Source organism: Halichoerus grypus, chromosome 6 (genome assembly GCF_964656455.1).
Source record: "Halichoerus grypus chromosome 6, mHalGry1.hap1.1, whole genome shotgun sequence".
Classification (NCBI taxonomy): Eukaryota; Metazoa; Chordata; class Mammalia; order Carnivora; family Phocidae; genus Halichoerus; species Halichoerus grypus.
The window spans coordinates 4,079,016-4,099,871 of NC_135717.1; positions in this window are offsets into that span (position 1 = coordinate 4,079,016).

Below are 20,856 nucleotides of genomic sequence, written 5' to 3' on the forward strand. Positions count from 1 at the left end.
CTGGACCCGTCCTGGAGTAGGGGCCTCTCCGGAAGCCTTTGCCTCAAACCTATTTAGAAGCCCTTTACACACAAAAAAGAAAAAAAAAATACTGCGTTCAAAAAACGCATAATGAGTCAATATAGGTTTAATAACCGCCAGTCATTATATATTTATGTGGTCAAATTACAACTGAACTAGCCTTATCTGTCCTAGCCTGAGGCCCAGGGACCCCAGCATCCCTCCGAGTTGCGGGTCCAGAGCAGGGGCCTGAGGACCATGTCCTGGCTGGGTTAGAGGACAGAGAACTGGATGGGGTGCTTCTCAGAGCAGGGAGGGTTAAGCCAGGCTTTAAAAGTGGGTAGAATTTGGAGGGGAGGGGAGAGGGCATTCTAGACTGGGAAGTAGAACTGGTCCCAACAAGTGAAGTCGGTCACTCAGGTGGGTAAGAGGGTGGCGTTTGGCAGGTGTGTGGGGCTGTGATTGCCCAGGTGGCACTGCCCAGCTTGGGACTGGCCATGCTTTGTCCCAGTGTGGTTTCAGGGACACTGACAAATATGGAGGCCACCACGGGCTGTGCTGGGCCCTTGAGGATACAATGGACCTGCCTGTTTTCTCTCAAATAACACCATCCATAGCTCCCCATGGCCCCTGAGACGAAACTGGGGGCCTCAGCCTGAACCTGCCAGCTAATGGCAGCTGGACCTCCAAGTTCCATGGGTCAGAATGGGCTGGGCGGTGACTCTGACCTGGGAGCAGTAGGTGGGGGGGGGGGGGATATCCAGAGAGACCCAGGTCTTTTTTTTTTTTTTAAGATTTTATTTATTTATTTGACAGAGAGAGACACAGTGAGAGAGGGAACACAAGCAGGGGGAGTGGGAGAGGGAGAAGCAGGCTTCCTGCTGAGCAGGGAGCCCGATGCGGGCCTCGATCCCAGGACCCTGGGATCATGACCTGAGCCGAAGGCAGACGCTTAACGCCTGAGCCACCCAGGTGCCCCGAGACCCAGGTCTTGATCCCCTTCCAGTCCAGACCTGATCAAGGTTGGGGAGGAAGGGCCCTGGGCTGGGAGATAGGTGTCAAAGTATCATTTCTAAAAAGCTAAAATTGGGACACCTGGCTCGTTCACTCGGTAGAGCATGGGACTCTTGATCTTGGGGTTGCGAGTATGAGCCCCATGTTGGCAGTGTAGATTACATTAAAAAAAATCTTAAAAAAGAAAAAGCTAAAATCATGACTCTCATACAGTTAGACAAGGAGCATTTGTCAAAGATGTAATTCAACTCATTAATTAATGAGGTAGCACCAAGACGGTCAACTGATGCAAAGAGCATTTGAGGAACTATATTTTTCCCTCTTTCCCACCCTCCTGAGAAATTGGCATTTATATAATTAGTTTAAAAATGCTGGGATAAGGGGTGCCTGGGTGGCTCAGTGGGTTAAGCATCGTCCTTTGGCTCAGGTCATGATCCCGGGATCAAGCCGCATTAGGCTCCCTGCTCAGCGGGGAGTCTGCTTCTCCCTCTCCCTCTGCCGCTCCCTGTGCTCTTTCTCTCTCTCAAATGAATAAATAAAATCTTTATTAAAAAATGCTGGGAGGGGCACCTGGGTGGCTCAGTCGTTAAGCGTCTGCCTTCGGCTCAGGTCATGATCCCGGGGTCCTGGGATCGAGCCCCGCATTGGGCTCCCTGCTCCGTAGGAAGCCTGCTTCTCCCTCTCCTGCTCCCCCTGCTTGTGTTCCCTCTCTCGCTGTGTCTCTCTCTGTCAAATAAATAAATAAAATCTTTAAAAAAAAATAAAAAATGCTGGGATAAGATTCCTAAATTCAATAAAAAATAAAACAAAACCTGACTAATGTCCTTTGGGGCAATCAAGAGTAACCTTTGAACGACAAATAGCATATAATTTCTCTTACATGTGGAATTTAGAAAACAAACACATGAACAAACAAGAAAACAAATAGACTCCTAAATACAGAGAACAAACTGGTGATTACCAGAGGGGAGGTGGAGGGGTGCAATGGGTGAAATAGGTGAAGGGATTAAGAGATACAAACTTTCAGTTATAAATAAGTCACAGAGATGAAAAGTACAGCATAGGGGACGCCTGGGTGGCTCAGTCGGTTAAGCGTCTGCCTTCAGCTCAGGTCATGATCTCAGGGCCCTGGGATCGAGCTCCACATCGGGCTCCCCGCTCAGCAGTCTGCTTCTCCCTCTTCCTCTCCCCCCCAGCTTGTGCTCTCTCTCTCAAATAAATAAAATCTTAAAACAAAAACCAAAACAGCAACTTTTGGTGTTATCTTTTCTATCAGACACAAATCCACAGGGTAGCCTATAACTTCATCAAGTCTGAGCCCTTAAAAATAAATAGCAAGGCGAACGGAAGTTTCCTAGAGAGTTAAGTCATCTGTAGGTGCACACGTTACACAAGGCAGTCCTGCTCTGGGCCTTATTTCCAGGTTTTGGATGACTTTTCCTGACACAGGAGACGGGGGTGCTTGTCCAGGCCGTGCCACACAGCAAAGGCGGGAGACATCCTTTCTGGCCTCAGCCTCCTTAGCCAAGGGGCTTGGACCACATCTTCCCGCTCCGACAGTCTCCACCCTCCAGGACTGATTTTACCTCCAAGATGGACCCAAGATCCCCATTTCACTTCATCTCCACCCCTACTGTTGCCCTGTTCTGGTCCAACTGTCTTAGGGACCTCAGAAAGGTAGTAATTAACACTGGGTTCAGAAGCACCTGGAACAGCGACAGTCCCCAGCTCTGCCCTCAGGTACTGTGTGATTCCAGGAAAACAGCCCCTCTCTGTGCCTCTATGTTCCCAGTTGGGCAAAGGGCAAGGCGGGGGAGGGGGGGCTGCCGTTCTGCAGAGGCCCCCAGATTTGAGAATTTCGGAATCCCCTTTGCCCTTGATTCCACTAAATGCATTCAATTCAAATGAACTGAGCCAGTGGGGGAGATCTGATAAGCTCTTGGTGGTCAGGAGCTGGGAAACAAGGTCTGGTCTCTCAAGATAATGGGAGAGTCAGGCGCCTGGGGGGCTTAGTTGGTTGAGCGTCTGCCTTCTGCTCAGGTCCTGATCCCAGGGTCCTGGGACTGAGTCCTGCATAGGGTTCTCGGCTGAGCGAGGAGCCTGCTTCTCCCTCCTCTTTTTGCCCCGTCAAATAAATAAAATCTTAAAAAATAAAAAAAAAAAGATAATGGGAGAGTCAGAGACTTTTTGTGGATTCAGCAGGAAATAGTTTGGCAGTTGATTGGTAATGTCTGTTATCAGTGCAAAAGTAAAAATAGGCTGTACGTTGTGTATTTACCCATCCTGGTCTAATCAATACAGCATCCGATAGAGTCAGGATTCTGGTCCCAATTTTGCCACTGCCTTGCTGAGTAAACTGAGGAAATTAGCTCCTCTGAGCCTCAGTTTCCCTAGCTATATAATGAGAGTTAGTATCTTCCCAGGATTGATGTGAGAATGGTGTAAACATTGTCAATGAATACCTTCACGTTGCAAAAAATGGAAAACACCATTGAATCCTGCCTAGAACAATGAATTTTGGCTTCCGTAACTGTCTAGAAATAATGAGACTTCAGGTAGGGTATGATCAGGGTTCTGGCTCAATTTTTCTGTGCCTTTCTTGGCTTTGTGTTTTCCATAGGCCAGCTCTGTCTACAAGGTGGCCAAATGCCCGCTATAGGATCGGGTGGCATAACCACAGGCCACACTGACCTGGGGCAGACAGCTCGGTCCTGAGCCAGCAGGCTAAGCGACAGCCCTGAGGTTGTTCCTGATTGGGCAACTTCGGTCACATGCGCACCCCTGGAGCACTGATGGTCGTCCGGCTGGAGGGGAGGCGGGCAGGGGGGAGGGGGGAGGAGGAGGGAGGGGGGAGGGGTGGGGGAAGGCGGGCAGGGAGGAGGAACCGGGGTGTCCCCCAGGCTCAGGAGTTGACGGGAAGAGTGAAACGTGGAAAGAAAACCAGCCAAAAGGAGGGAAGGGTTGGGTGCTGGGCAGGAGCCCCGGAGAGGCGAGCACGGCGGATGGGGAAGGACTACCTGACAAGAACGTCGTCCAGGCAGGCCGAGGACTGGCCGGGGGGCCGGCCGGCGCGGGAGGCGGGGGAGCAGCGCAGCGGCAGAGGCGTGGAGGGTGCAACGGGGACTTTGGGAAGGTGCCTCCGCCCGGAGATCGGAGAAACCACGCCCTGCAGGAAGCCCGGCGGGCCCCGGGCAGGAGCCTCGACGCCCCCCTCGCCTCCCGCGGCGCTCTGGGCGGGCCCGGCCGGCAGGAAGCGGGGGCGGGGGCGGGGGCTCGCGGCAGGGGGGCCCGGAGGGCGCCGGGCCCGGGACGCGGGGGGTGACGGAAGCACCGCGGAGCAGGGGTTGCCCCCTTCCCAGCCGAGCCCACAATTTGCAGGCTTCTCCGGTCGCGGGCGGGACCCCTGCTCACTCGGATCCCCCCTGCTTGATTCCAGGCCCCCCGGCCCCCCGGGCCCCAGTGCGGCGCCCGCACCCTCTCCCCGCCCACAACCGCGCCATTGGCTTCCGAGAGCCGGGGCCTCCCCGGATTGGTCCCTCTCCGCGAGGCCACGCCCCCTCAGCCGCACAAAGCGGAGCCCCCCCTTCCCCGGCCTCCAGGCGCTCAGACACCGCCGAACCTGGGGTCCGGCTCCCGGCCCCGACCCGGCGGCGCGGCTGAGTCACGGCCTCCCCGACGTGGGGGTTGTAATAGTAGCTGCGGTCGTGGTTGTTGTGAGAACCAAATGCACGGACTCAGGCCTTGGGGTCCCCGTCAGTGTCTCCCTACCTAGACCCCGCCCCCGGGGCTCTATTAGCTCCCTGGGACTGACCCCCAAGTTACCCCCAACTCCTCCATTTCCCCTTCCTGCCCGTAGTGCTGGAGGTGGATGGTGGGTGGACATTAGTTATTTGATTATGAAGCTCTTACAGATGAGCAAACTGAGGCTCAGAGAGGGTAGGTAATCTGTCCCAAGTCACAACAGCAGTCAAGGGTAGCCCATTACTAATAATGAGGAGTGGGGAAAAAGAGGAGAAGCGTGTGGGTAGTGTAATCATCCGTGCCCCACCCTCCTCCAGTTTCTCCCCAAATACACCTGAGACCATCAGCTAAACCAGGGAGGGGTGGTCAGTCTGAGAGAAGGGTGTCCCCAGGCAAGCACCCAGTCTGCGGGTTGGGGGATGGAATTTCAATAAGAAAATTTGGCAGTGGTATTTAGAGAGCCTGGACAGAGTTTGTTCCCACCTCCCCCTCCCAGGCAAGTTTGGCCTCCTTGAGCTTTTCTTTCCTCATCTGTGAAATGGGATAATAACAGCTGTGAGGATTAGATGAGACCTACCCAGTGCCGGGCACACAGTAGAGACTAGACGTGGAGTGTCTTTGGGTACCATGAAGACCCTGTGAAGGGGCCAAAGTCCACAAAACATCCTTAGAGTACGGTGGACCTGTTCAGTGCGGGCAGGGAGAGGGAGAGAGAGAATCCACAAGCAGACTCCCCACTGAGCACAGAGCTGGACCCCGGAGATCATGACCTGAGCTGAAACCAAGAGTCAGCAGCTCAACCGACTAAGCCACGCAGGTGCCCCGTGGATGGCACTTCTGAAGCTCAGGGAGAGGGTGGGCAGGTGCGGGGGACACTGGCCAGGACTCCTGGGGGTCAAGCTTGATGCATGTGGCCTATCTCCAGGTGTGAGTCTTGTGGCCAGGGCTTCCCTTTACCTGTCCCCCAACCAGTCAGTGGCCCTGGCAGAAGCCTCCTGCTGTCCGCACCTCCCTGGCTGCTCACTGGGGCCTTTCCATTCTCCCTCCCAAACGTAGGAATCCAAACCTTCCTGCCACGGTTTCCCAAAGAGCCTCTGTGACCCAAAACGTCTTTTTTAATTTCTTTTTAAATTTTGAAGCAAGTGGGCGCCTGGGTGGCTCAATTGGTTAAGCGTCTGCCTTCGGCTCAGGTCATGATCCTGGAGTCCTGGGATCGAGTCCAGCATCGGGGCTCCCTGCTCAGCGGGGAGTCTGCTTCTCCCTCTGACCCTACCCCTCTTGTGCACTCTCTCTCTCTCTGTCAAATAAATAAATAAAATAAAATCTTTAAGAAAAATTTTGAAACAAGCACACACTCAAAGTTTTAAGTACAATACAAAATGATTTTTTTCTTTCTTGAAACAATCGGAGAATCAGTTGCCAACCTGATGCCCCCTCTCCCCTTATATTCCCAGGTTTGTTCTTCTGTGTAAGTAGTCACATTAAAGTCACCCAAGCCAGGAAGTTAATATGTTACTATGTTACTATGTAAGGACACATGACTGTCCGCTAATCCTCAGACCCCATTCAAATGTATCCCCAAAATGTCCTTTATAGCAAATAAATAAATAAATAAATAAATCCAAGCCATGTGTCTTGTCACTTTTAGCTGTCAGTCTCTTTAGTTGGCTCGCATCTGGACCCCTTCTTCAACCCATCCTTGCCTTTCATGACCTTGACACTTGAAAAGGCTACAGAGCAGTTACAGCCCAGGAGTGGTTTGGGTTTATCTGACTTTCTTGTTTTCTTTCCGACTTTGCCTCTTTGGCGGGAATATCACAGAGGTGATGCTGTGTTCTCAGCTTGTCCCCTCCTGATACTGCTCACTCCGATGATTCGATTAAAGGAGTGTCTGCCAGGTTTTCTCTAGAGAAAGCTGCTCTTCTTTTCTTGGTGAATAATCAATCTTTTGGGGATGTGCTATTTTATAAGATACTACAGTCCTTCTCAAACTTTCAATTTATGTGTGTATTTATATCTCTATAGAATCACATTTTCCTATTGTATTCAATGGGTTGTAATCCGTTATTATAATAATTTTTTTTGGATGCTAAAATTGTCTCAGATTTGGCCTATGGGCATGCCTTCTCTGTGGCACCCATGTCCTTTTGACATGTCGCACTTTTTAAAAATTTTTTTACAGCTTTATTGAGGTCTGATTGACATGCAATCAACCGCACATATTTGAAGTGTAGGATTTGACACGTTTTGACATGCATACACCTCGGAAGCCATCCACACAGTTAGGGTAACAAACATATTCATCACTCCTAACGTTTTCGATGTGCCTTTGTTTGTTTGTTTGTTTGTTTTAAGATTTTATTTATTTATTTTGACAGAGAGAGACACAGTGAGAGAGGGAACACAAGCAGGGGGAGTGGGAGAGAGAGAAGTAGGCTTCCCACAGAGCAGGGAGCCCGATGCGGGGCTCGACCCCAGGACCCTGGGACCATGACCCTGAGCCGAAGCAGACGCTTAACGACTGAGCCACCCAGGCGCCCCCCGGTGTGCCTTTGTAATCCATCCCTCCCCACCCCACCTGCGTCCTCAGGTGACTGCTGATCTGCTCTCTGTCGCTACAGATCAGGTCACGTTTTCTAAAATTTTAAAGCAATTTTATTATTATTTTTAAAGATTTTATTTATTTATTTGAGAGAGAGCACACAGGGAAAGCAGACTCCCCGCTGAGCAGGGAGCCCGATGTGGGGCTCGATCCCAGGACCCTGAGATCATGACCTGAGCCGTAGGCAGGTGCTTAACCTACTGAGCCACCCAGGCGCCCCTTATTTAACCACACACACTTTTTTGGTCTGACTTCTTTCCTCAGCCTCATTCGGTTGAGACTCCCCCACCATGTTGTGTGTATTCATAGTTTCCGTGTTTATTCCTGAGTACTATCCCTGCATCCTTTTTTTTTTAATTGAGAGAAATTCCCATCGCATAAAGTTAACCCAAAGTGCACACAACTCAGTGGTATTTAGCGCATTCCCAGTATTGTGCAGACAGCACTTCTCTCTGGTTCCAGACCATTCTCATCACCCCAAAAGGAGCCCCCACGCCTGTTATGCAGTCACTCCCCACTCCCCACTAACCCCCTGTCCCTGGAAACCGCCCATCAGCTTTCTGTCTCTGTGGATTTATTCTGGAGATGTCGTTCGAATGGAATCCTACAATAGGTGGCCTTGCGTGTGTGGCTTCTTTCACCGGGCATCATGTTCCCACGGTCCGTCCACACCGTAGCCCCGATCAGGACTTCATCCCTCTTTATGGCTGAATACTATTCCAGTGTGTGCATACACCCCATTTTGCTTGTCCTTTCCTCCTGTGATCCACCCTTGGATTGTTTCCACCTCTTGGCTGTTGTGACTATCAGCGCTGCTATGACCATCTGTGTGTGAGTTTTTGTTTGCACACCTGTTTTCAGCGCCTCCACGCGCATAGCTAGGAGTGATGTTGCTGGGTCACGTGGTCATTCTGCCGCCAGGCTGGTCTGCAATGTCTGCGCCATTTTACCTTCCCCCCAGCAGCCTAGGAGGCTGCAAGCTCCCCACGTCCTCGGCAATACTTATTTCCCTTCTTATTTTGTTACCACGGTCACCCTAGTGGGTGTGATCGTGGGTGGAGTCTCACTGTGGTTTTGATTTGCAGTTCCCGATGGCTGATGATAGGGGGCATCTTTCCATGTGCTTGCTGACCCCCTTGTACGTCTTTGGGGAATATAGGTCCTCACTGGTTTGCACACAAGATGTCCCAACCGCGATCAGATATTTCTCCCAGGGGCCCCCGGTCCCTGTTGCAGAGAATAGGGATGTAGGCACGAGGTGTGGCTGCTTCCAGGCCCTCTGGGGGATGAGCTGGGAAATGTGTGTGTGTTCATACACGTACAGCGCACTCACACACAGCAATTCCTGTGCCTATTGATCGATACTGAAGTTCCTGAGTTCACACTGATGCATCTCGGGGTTCACTGCGGTTTCCTCCTTTTCTGTGTTCATAGCTCACCTTCTCTGCCAGGGAGAACCTGGCTGCCGTTATCCTAATGTGTCTGTTTCTTTTCTCAGCCCCCAGATGCCCCCTGTCTCCGAGGCCACTGTTGCCCCACCGCCTTGCAGAGGTCCCCCCCCCCCCCCGCTCAGCCACCCTGCCTCCACTGCCCCCTCACCCCACGTGGGCTGGGACACCCCTCACCTCCCCTGCCTGGAGATGCTCTCCCCGTCCACTGAGCCCCCACTCCTGCACACCCCCCAGGGAGGCACTCTCCACCTGCCGGCCTCTGGGCCCCGACCCCTGCTCGGAGCACAGTGCCCCTGCCATGTGTGGATGCCCACCTTGCTCTGCCCCAGCTAATGGCCCCGGTGAATGGCTTTAGGACTCAGTTGTTCCAGAAGGGAAAGGAAAGGAGAAGGGGGCAAAGAGAAGAGGAAGGGGTCTCTTCTGTTTCTTGCTTTATTTTGAGAACTCATGGCACGTATGCAATTTATAACCAACACACTTCCTTTCGCTTTAACAAGATGCCCTATCCACCCCCGCCCCCCAGCACACCTGCAGGTAGAGTTGGGGGGGGGAGGGAATGTGGTTCCAGGACCAGGGCTTAGGCCGCCACTGGCCTGGAAAGGGCAGGGTGGGGAGGGGGGCGCCCGGAGGCCTCCTATCCTCTTAGCTTCCTCCCCAGACAATGGGCTGCCTTCTGCAGCAAGAGATAAGAGCCAAGTCGGGCGGACGGACAGACGGATGGACCGACAGAATCCCGGCCTCCTGTCTGGTTTCCAGGAGAGGGCTGCTTCGCCCCCACCCCGCGCCCCCCCAGCCTGCAGGGCTTCTGGTCCCCATCACCCTGCGCCTTTGAGAAAGGGAGGTGCTGAGGCCCTGCCTTGGCTCCAGGACTCAGTCACTCAAGGAGAATGTTTTCTTTTAGTTTTAGTTAGCCTTTTTTTTTTTTTTAACCGAGGCCTCCAGTGCCTGAAGTACACAGACCTCTTTACTACTCCGTGTGTGCTGAGCCGTGTGTCTGGGCCAGGACTCCGGCCCCTGTGGTGGGGAGCACTCGGGCCGAGGGGAGGGGAGCTGGATGGCTTCGTTCAGCGGGGGAAAGGAACCTAAAATTTCTCAATAATTTTTATATTGGTTATATGTTGAAATGATCATATTTGAGGCACATTAATGGGTGAAATAAAGTACATTTTTAAACACTGATTTCACTTAATTTTTCTTTTTTAATGTGGCTGCTGGAACAATTCAAGTTACTGGCTGGCACAGAACATTTCCAGCCCCCGAGGCCCCGGGAGCCCCACCACGTCAGCACCTCTGCTTGCTGTCACCCCAGACTAGCTTTGACTGTTCTTGAGCTTCAGGTAAATGGGGTCACACAGCAAGGGCTCTTTCTTTTTTTTTTTTTTTAAGATTTTATTTATTTATTTGACAGAGAGAGAGAGAGCGAGAGAGGGAACACAAGCAGGGGGAGTGGGAGACGGGAAAGCAGGCTTCCCACGGAGCAGGGAGCCCGATGTGGGGCTCGATCCCAGGATCCTGGGATCATGACCTGAGCCGAAGGCAGACGCTTAACGACTGAGCCACCCAGGCTTCCCCCCGCAAGGGCTCTTTCTTGTCTGCAAGAGCCATCTGTGTTGATCGCGTGACGGCACACTCACAGGGAATTTACTAATCCAGACCCTAGATGGGACAAGGGGACCCAGTGGCCACCACAACAGCTGGGTCCTTGCCTCGGGGAGCTCACAAATGACAGAAATGATGCCCGGGATCCCAGGGGCTGCAGAGGGGAAGGAGGGCCTGGGCTGGGCAAGGCCCCCATCTGGGCTCTATGGGGTTGAACTGTGGCTGCCCCCCAAGATTTGTATCCACCTGGAACCTCAGAATGTGACCTCATTTGGAAATAAGGTCTTTGCAGATGTCGCTAGTTAGGGATCTCGCACGAGGTCCTGGATTATGGGCAGCCCTAAATCCCACGGATGGCGGTGTCTTTGTAGGGGAAAGGAGAGGGGGATTTGGGCACAGAGGGACATGAGGATGGAGGCCACGTGAGGACAGGGGAGAGATGGAGCCACGCGGCCACAAGCCCAGGACGGTTTGTGGCTACCAGGGGCTGGAAGAAGCGGGAAGGATCCTCCTCTAGAGCGTCCGCAGCGAGCGCAGTCCGATTTCTGTCTTCTGGCCTCTAGAACCATAAGGAAAATTCCTGTTGTTTTAAGCCACATGGCTCGTGGTACTTTTGTTTCAGCAGCGCCAGGAAACTCATACAAGGAGCAGGAGGGGAGCCCCTGCGGCCTCACTCACCCAGCAACGGAGGGGAAACCAAGGCACTGGGAGCAAGAGAGTGAGAGCTCCTCCCGGAGCCCAGGTCTGGGGCCTGGCCCTGCCTAGCGGGGCCTCCCCGGGCAAGTCAGCACACCTCTCTGAACACCACTGTCCCTGCAGAGGCGCTGCTGAGGCCGGACAGAGACCTTTCAACCAGGGGCTGATGGCACAGAGGATGGCGGGGAGGAGTATCTGTCCCTAGGAACCCCAGAGGCACCCCTGAGCAGGCCTCCTGAGTGGTGAGAATCTCCAGCATCGTCCCCCAAACCGCTGTGTGGTCCTCGAAGACACTCCTCTACCGGGATTTTGCTTGTATTGCTTTTACCAACAACCCCACGACTAGAACAGACACCTGGCTGGGGACTCTGCTGCCCTCTGCCCCCCCCCATGAGCCCCCACCAGGCTGGCGGAGCTGGGGGAGGGAAGGCGGCTCTGCGGGCACTTCCCAGCCTCTGCACCCCCATCTTCCCGTCAGCTGCCTTCCTCCTCCATCAGGGCCTGGGGTGTGGGGTGAGAGGGAGCTGGGAGGCCCAGGACAGCAGGAGAGGAAGGGACAGAGGGGTCCCGCTCTGTCCCGGGGGCTGGGTCTGGAGGAGGGAAGCTGTTCAAGGTTACCACTGGCCATGACCCGGGCAGGCTTGAGGCCCTGCTCATGCTCCCCACTGCCAACCCCTCTCATGGTGTCAGTTCTGTCCGCAGAACAGAAACTGCTTTCTGGGCACATCTGGGTTTTGCTCGGCTGGTCCTTGAGGCCCTCGGAATCCGGGCCTCTACCCCTGTCGTGGAGACTCCCCTCCCATGGGCTGCGGGCTGCATTTCCTTCCCCAGCCTCAGCCCCAGGCTGGCTCCTCCCAACCATGTTCCTGCAGGGGACACTCCCGCTCAAGCCTCCCATGGCTCCCCAGTGCCCTCAGGATAAACCCCTGAGCACAGGCCTGCAGGTCTGGCCTCTGCAACCCTGTCTCCCCTCCCCTGCACCCCAGATCTAACTGCAGCTGGCCCCTCAACTCCGGCTCCTATGCTGGCTCCAGCGGATGCATCCCCTTTTCCAGAACATTCCCCCACCACCCCGTGGGGGAGGCAGCGCTGCCCCCTTTCCACACGGCACGGGCTCCCTAGTCCTCTCCAGTGGTCTGTGTTTCTGTCTTCCCCCAGAACGGCGCTGTCTCATTTACTGGGCGCAGCGGTAAGTGGTGGAGTCAGGCTCAGCCACCATTTAACTCCCGTCCCTAGGAATGTGACTCCTCCAGGGACTTCATTCCTCTCTGGTATTTGTCCTTTGTTGTCTGGCCCACTTCACGCGGTGAACTGGAGGCTCGTCCATGTTGTATTCCTTCCTTTTGAAGGCTGAATAATATTCTGTTTATGGATGGACCACATTCTGTTTGTCCGTCATCCATCGACGGACCCTGGGGTTGCTCCCACCTTTTGGCTAGTGGGAGTCACGTTGCTGTGAACATGGCCACACAAATACTAAGTCCCTGCTTTCAACTTATTGGGTTTGGAGCCAGGGAGAAATTGCTGGATCATAAGGTCATTCTAGGGGGCATGGTTTCAGAGACGGGCACGTTTTGCAAGTTTGGCCAAGAGAAGTCAGGGAAGATATGCTGGAGGGGTTGGGAAAGTGTCTCTCTCTCTCTCTCTCTTTTTTAGGTAGGCTCCATGCCCAACCTGGGGCTTGAACTCATGACCCTGAGATTGAGAGTCACGTGCTCTACCAACCCAACCAGCCAGGCGCCCCAGTGTTTCTTCGATGTACAAAAACAGCCCTCCGCAAAGAGCTGCTGGAATCGGGGAGTCTGGAGTCTGTGAACCTGGGTGTGAAATAATCACGTGCTGATTGTCACTAACTGAGTTTGGCATTTCCCTCCTTTATGTAAGTGAGCAACAAACCATCCAGGGCCTAGGCCTTGGTCACCAACAGTGTCACGGAGGGCTTCAGCCCATGTTACATTTATTGTGGAAATTTCAGAATATCATTTAGACTCAAGTCATGGTAGTTCTTAAATCCACCACCAGATATTATTATTTAGTGTATCATTAAGAAGCACATATATTAGCATATCTAACATTTAAACAATATGTTGAGAATTTTAATGTAATTGATTTCCTTTGTAATCTTATGTATTTTGCCTTAGGTGTTTAAAAACATGATACCGAGGGGCGCCTGGGTGGCTCAGTTGTTAAGCGTCTGCCTTCAGCTCAGGTCGTGATCCCAGGGTCCTGGGATCGAGCCCCACATCGGGCTCCCTGCTCCGCGGGGAAGCCTGCTTCTCCCTCTCCTACTGCTGCTGCTTGTGTTTGCTCTCTTGCTATGTCTCTCTCTGTCAAATAAATAAACAAAATCTTTAAACAAAAAAAACCAAAAAAAACCCCATGATACCGAGAAGGGGTTCTTCAGTTGTCAAAAGCCTAGTTTAGATAATGTTAGGAAGATGATGTGATGTCTGGAGCCCTGGCAGCCACTTTTTTACTCTGTGGGGCTCAGCCTGATGGCAAAGCTGACTCAAAAATGGCAGAGTGAGGAGTGGGGGAAGTTCCAGGGTCCTTTCCCAGTGATTACCAGAATTAACCAGCCCTGGAAACTCCCCTCTTCGGGACTTCTTATTTCTTGCCATTAACTAATGGCTTCGTTGTTTGGCCAGCTGAGTCAGGGTTTTCTTTCTTTCTTTCTTTTTAAGATTTTATTTATTCATTTGAGAGAGAGAGAGACAGAGAGAGAACAAACATGGGGAGAGGCAGAGGGAGAGGGAGAAGCAGACTCCCTGCGGAGCTGGAAGCCTGACGTGGAGCTCGAAGCCAGGACTTGGAGATCATGACCTGAGCTGAAGGCAGACGCTTAACCATCTGAGCCACCCAGGTGCCCCTGGGGTTTTCTTTTCCTTTTTTTTTTTTTTTTTAAAGATTTTATTTCTTTGAGAGAGAGCATGAGAGGGAGGAGGGTCAGAGGGAGAAGCAGACTCCCCGCTGAGCAGGGAGCCCAATATGGGACTCGATCCCGGGACTCCAGGATCATGACCCGAGCCGAAGGCAGTCGCTTAACCAACTGAGCCACCCAGGCGCCCCTCTTTTCCTTTTTTTAAAAAATATTTTTATTTATTTATTTGACAGAGAGAGACAGCGAGAGAGGGAACACAAGCAGTGGGAGTGGGAGAGGGAGAAGCAGGCTTCCTGCCGAGCAGGGAGCCAGATGCGGGGCTCGATCCCAGGACCCCGGGATCATGACCTCAGTGGAAGGCAGAGGCTTAACGACTGAGCCACCCAGGCGCCCCTGGGGTTTTCTTTCTTATGCATTGATGGTACCATGACTGAAAGAGGGTGTTTCTGAAGGGGTCCAGGAATGGCCTAGGGAAAGAAGGGTGAGGACAGCATCCTGCTGGCCTGTTCAGAGCCTTTGCATGAATTAGAAAATTGTGCTCCTCTGGGTGGATGAAAAGTGCCCTAGCTGGGGGCTGTGACTTTGGGCCACAATAAAAGTCCTTTTTCTTCCAGGCTGACACAGCCCCCAGGTGAGGGTGCAGGGCTTGTGTAGGGGGGCTTGAGCTGGCTCTCACCCCCATGCAGCTCTTGTGTAGGGTACAACCTGTGCAACTGTACATGGAAGTCCTAGAAGAAGACCCCCAGGCTGAGGAGGGCGGGTGGGCTTTCTGAAGGGACACGTGGCCATGTGGCAAGGGTGGGGCCTGCAGAAGTCAGTTCTCATACACAGGCACTTGGGCTGCACTTGAAGGAGACCCACAAACGGCCTGCACCTGTGGCCCGCAACTCCCGTTCCCAGCCCGGTGAGGACCTTGCTTTGTTCACCAGGGACTACCCTGCAGATGTACCTCTTGTTCATGCCGCAGAGCTGCCCTCGGCCCCATCTGAATCTGAGCACCCCCACTGATGCCTGGACCCTTGTCCAGTGTCCTGGGCATGCACTGGGGGGGGCGTGGAGGACTGACTGTACCAGCTCAGGACCCCAGAGCCAGGCAGGTGGTGAAAGATTGCCCCTCCCCCACAGGAGCATTTCAGACATCAGGGGCTGTTGTGTCCAGGACCCCACCCCCAGGTTCTCTCTGGGAAGCAGCCAGAGTGCGGGTTCTGGGGGGGGTCACATGCCCGCTGATGGAAGTGTTGGGGTCTGCAGTCTGGAGTCTGGAAGGTCTGCAGGCCAGGGAGGATTGAGCCAAGAAAGGCCTGGGCAGCAGGGAAGGCGAGGGAGGGTCTCTATTTTTATTTTTGAACTGGGTCTTTAGGATGAGTGAGGGCTTTTGGCAGGAGGCGAGTCCAGCTGACCCTTGAACAACATGGGGGTTGGGGGCACTGACCGCTGTGCAGTTGAAAGTCTGCATATAGTTTCTGGCTCTCCAAAAACGTAACTCCTAATAGCCTACTGTTGACTGCAAGCCCAACAGCATGAATAGTCCATTAACACATATTTTGTCTGGGGGTGCCTGGCAGGCTTAAAAAAAGAAAAGAGGGGTGCCTGGGTGGCTCGGTCGGTTAAGCGTCTGCCTTTGGCTCAGGTCATGATCCCAGGCCCGCTCGCCCCTGCTCGTGTGTTCTCTCTCTGTCACATAAAGAAATAAAATCTTTAAAAAATAAATCATAAGGAAGAGAAAAGACATTTACCAAATGCACACACTTTAGACCCACGTTGCTCAGGGCCATCTGCACAGGTCGGGGGAAGCTGCAGCCCTGTGTGGAGGGTGTGGGTGAGTGGAGGAGAGCGAACCGGAGGGGAGGCAGGGCAGGTGGACAGAGGCCAGACCATTAGGGACCCTGACACTGGGCACCGGGCACTGGGGAGCCACGGGAGAGGTTTAAGCTGAAAGGGGCACCATCACACTTGCCTTTTCGGAAGCCACTCCGCCTGCCCCGGTGGACGCCTTGCGGGCAAGCTGTGCTAGGGAGACATGCTTGTTACTATCCCCCCCCGCACCCCCGCCCCGAGCATCAGGAGTTGATCAGAACAGCGCTCAGGCCTCGCTGAACCGGGGCAGAGCAGACCCCTTGTTCCTCGCAGCTGACCGCGGTGGATTCTGTGCGGGCTCGGGCAACAGGGGATGGCCCCTCCGGTGGTAGATATAGCTGAGGCCAGAGACAGGCCTGTCCCCCTGAGGGTTCGCAGCACGGGTGGGGGGCGGGGGGAGCCCTGAAGGGCGCAGGCCCTTCGGAGCAGGAGTGGGGTGGTGGCCCATGCGAGCAGGCCGAGGCTTGCCACCAGCCAGGGGCCTCTCCACGGCCAAGGAATCTGGTCCGGCTCCTGGCAAGGACGTCTTGGCAGGAGCGGGGCTCTGCCCGGGGTGCTAACGCCCTCTTAATTAGCCAGGCTCTTGCCAGGCACCTGCCGCCGCAGCCGCACTTTGCAAAACACGCTTGGGCCTCGGGGCCGGACCAGGATCTGGCCCCTGCCAGGTGCGGCATCCTGGGACCCTGAAAACGGCACATCCCTCCTTCAAGCGGGACTAGGGCCCTTCCGATCAGTCCAGGTCTCGGGGGCCCTGTTTGTAACCGGAAGACGCAACGGCCCGAGATTGGCAGGGGATGTTTGCAGAGACGGGGTGCAGGGGCGATGGCCTCCTGTGCCGTCCTCGGCTCTGTCCCCACAGTGCTAGGGTGCAGCCTGCGGCCTCGGATGACACAGCGGTCGGTCCTGGAGTCCCTCCCCCTTGCAGGGCGCCCTGGGGGGACGCAGGCCGTAGCAGGCTGCCTCGAGGGGGCCCCCGGGGACAGCAGAACAACGGAAGCCATTCACAGGCTCCTGCCTCCAGGCAGGTCATTTATGGTGGGCTGACGTGGACAGAACTTCTGGCCCCTCGGGCATGCCTGGGCCACACTCCCCTCCTTCTGAGGGACGGGAAGCCCAGTCCCCATCACACAGCTCTGAGCTGCTGGCTCGGAGCTCCCAGGACAACCTCATGCCCCTGTCCTTTCGTAGAGGGGGCTGTGATGAGCCCAGGGCCACCCCGGGGGCCCCAAGCCCTGGTCTCTGGGTGATAGTCCAGAGAAGCTGGCAGAGCCCTGGGCAGGGAGGGTGTGAGGTCTCCAGCGTCTCACTGGGTGTGGTGTGGGGCTGCCAAGCTGGGTGTGAAGGGGGAGCCCTGCGAGGGAGGTGTGAGGAGGTTGGGAGGCTGGGGGGCTGCAGCTGCCTGGGAGGGAGGGGTGTGACCCCGCCCCCCAGGGAGGGAGGGGGAGTAGCTGCTCTGGAGGGAGTAGCCGGGAGGAGCTGTCTGTGCTGTGAGCTGCAAGTCAACAGTCTGGGGCTGGGGTTCGGGTCCTCAGACTCTCACACCTAGCTACGTGATTTGGTTGTGTTCTTTGTTTTTCCCCCTGAGGTTGATGGATTTTTCAAATTGAGGTAAAATTTGCATAGCATGCAACGTACTCTTTTAAAGTATATACTCCTGGGGCGCCTGGGTGGCTCAGTCGGTTAAGCATCTGCCTTCGGCTCAGGTCATGGTCCCGGGGTCCTGGGATCGAGCCCCACTAGCCCCGCTTCGGGCTCCCCGCTCAGCGAGGGGCCTGCTTCTCCCTTGCCCTCTGCCTGCCGTTCCTCCTGCTTGTGCTCTCTCGCTCTCTGTCAAATAAATAAATAAAATCTTTAAAAAAAAAGATAAAGTATATACTTCTGTAGCATTAACTACATTCACCAGCACCTGTCCCTACCTCCAGAGCATTTCTCTCACCCCAAAAGGAACCCTGTACCCAACAAGTAGTCCCTCCCCATCCCCCTGCAACCACCAATCCTCCTTCTGTGGGGTGTGTTCCTTCACCTCATCTGGGAAATGGGGAAGACGCCCAGCTTGTTGGAACGTTAAAGCAGATAAAGCTCTCAGCACAATGCCTGGAGCTCTTATGAGAATGAATGCCTGCCTCCCCCACCAGATGGACTCTGTGCCCCGTGAGGGCAGAGCCCAGCGAGAGGGTCCCCAGGGGCCGGTCAAGCTTGCCCCCAGCTCTCAGGCTGGGGAAGATTCCTGCCAGGAGGACCCCTAGGGAGGCCGGGGGTAGGAGCCCTGGATAGCATGGCTCAGCTCAGGGAGGGGTAGAGGTGAGCCCGAGGCTGGTCCAGGCAGTCATTGCCCAGGACTGAGCTGGAAGCATCAGCCCGGTAGGAATTTTATGACTCCCTACATGCCCTGGTGCAGGGAGGGTTGCAAGCAGCCCTGGTGACTGGGCGGGGGGGTGGTTCATTGGGAAGAGTCACCAAAGGATGGAAGCGAGATGCAGAGAAAGAAGCTGAAGCTAAGCCAAATATATAAACAAGACCCTCAGAAATAAAGCTATGCATTTCTGTATCTAAATATCTATCGCTATCTCCTATCCATCTATCAACCTACTATCTACCTATCCATCTATTTACCTATCTATCCATCTATCATCCATCTTTCTATCTACCTATACTCTATCAATCTATCCATCCACTATCCATCCATCCATCCATCCATCATCTATTATCTGTCTATCCATCCAACCATCTATCTTTCCATCTATTATCTATCAACCTATTTTCTATCTAATCTATCTATTCATCCATTCATCCAACATCTATCTACGTATCTATCCATCTATCTTTCTACCTACCTATCACCTCTCCATCTATCCATCCATCCATCCATCATCCATCCATCCATTTATCTATCCATCTATCATCTATCAACCTACCATCTGTCTGTCTATCCATCCATCCATCCCTCCATCCATCTAGCATCTATCTACCTATCTATCACGTCCACCTCTATCTACTTAATACATTTCTGAATCATCATAGACAGGTCGGTCTGGCGGGCAGAGGTCGGAACACCACGGGCAGCACTCTCACACAGAGCTACGGCACAGGTGAAAAGAGGGCTTTATAATGTCTGCCAGGTTTTATTATTGTTATGAAAAACTTCACACATGCGTAAAAAACAGAGTATAGCGCACCCGCCGACTTCCGGGAGTGAAGGTGAAGACATTTTGTTGCTGTTTTTACGGAACATTGTGCCGGGATTATATCTACCTCTGTTTTCCTGAGAAACTCTACAGGTGCTATTATTCCCATCTGACAGGCAAGGAAACCGAGGCACCAGAGGGAAGTAATTCACTGAGGGTCCCACGGCAAGTATGCGTCACATCCAGGACCCAAGGGACTCCAGTGTCCACTCCTTGACTTCGGTGCCAGGCGCACGTTGGGATTTCGTCTCAGAAAGCCCCTGCTCATCAGGGGTGGGCTCAGGGATTCCCCCCGAGGCTGCTGGGCTGGGCAGAAGGGGTCTGGGTCTCCGTGGCTCAGGATCCTCACCTGGGGAACTTGGTTTGGGGCCAGCTGAGCAGCCCTTCCCAGTGGCCTCATTTCCCTCCCCCGATCAGGCACAAGACACAAGGTGGTCAGCCCAGGAGCCGCTCAGTTCTGGTTCCTGCCACGCTCTCCTTCAGGGCGGCTCAGGTGGTGCCTGGGCTCCCGTGGGGCCCGGGGACACAGCGACCGTGTTCCTGTCCTTCCCCAGAGGGACCCGAGGCGGGGTCTGCCAACAGCACCGTGTGACCGTGCTGGACACAGAGGTGCCCAGTGTAACTGAGACGTGGGGAAGGCCGGTGGAGGGCACACGGCGTGGGTGCAGAGCAGTGGGTGACTTGTGAAAATGCTCTTTCGCTAAACTTGCCTGAGATTTTGTTCTTGTATTGGCTTCCCAACAGTAATTAATTATAATCATGTATATGTTTTAAAACCAAGAGGCTTCCGGGCGCCTGGCTGGCTCAGTCACAAAGGCACGTGACTCTTGATCTCAAGGTCATGAGTTCGAGCCCCACACTGGGTGTAGAGGCTACTTAAAAAAAAAAAAAAAAAAAAAAGGATACACCAAGTGATAAAAGGGTTGAAAATAATGGTGAGAAGAATACAAACCCAAGTTTGCTCGTGTTCATGTGAAGACGAGAAAACACAAGAAACAAATCTAACTGCACTTACGGAGCCCGTGGGGTGGGAATGGGGCAGGGCGGGCGGGGGGACAAAGGCTCCTTTACATTTTTGAATGTCTGGGCCATGTGAACCTATCGTCTATTCAGAAAAAAAAAACCTTAAATACTAGTACTTTAGTTCCACGTCCGTTGAAATTCACCTCAATGCTTCACATACTGACCCAGCTGACCTCGCTGAGTCCCAGGACTCAGCTGCTGTCCTGCAACCTGCAGGCTCGATTTTGTTCACTGGGACTGTCCTTGTCCTACGGGCAGGTCCCAGGGCTCCTTCCTCCTCCTCCTCCCACCTCTGCCCTTTGCACCATTCGATTTTAATTTACTCAACAAATAGGCACAAGGCTCCAGAGTTCCTGGCTGACGGACCCTAAAGCTTCCCACAGACACCGCCTTTGCTTGACCACACGACTAGGGTCCCGGGGATCCCTGGGGACCCTGGGGGCCAGAGAAGACCCATCTGTGTCCCCAGGACCCTCCTGTCAATGTTGTTAGTGAATAACAAAACAGCCGGCGTTTGCTGAGCACTGACCCCATGCCAGGCATTGTCTCCTAGGCACCTGATGTGCAGAGTCATCAACTTTAGTTCTACTGTCCTCTGGCTACTATGCTGGGCCAGGTGCTGTCACCACGCCCCTTTTAGAGAGGGCAAAGCCGAGAGCCAGAGACGTGCATTTGAACCCAGACTGCCGCCAAACCCATCTGGACTCGCCAGTCTTTCTACCCCTCCAAGCATCACCTGGGAAGGACTGGACCCGCTCCCACCTCTGGTCTGACTGACAGGCAGGAGCCCCCAACCCCAGTCCCCTT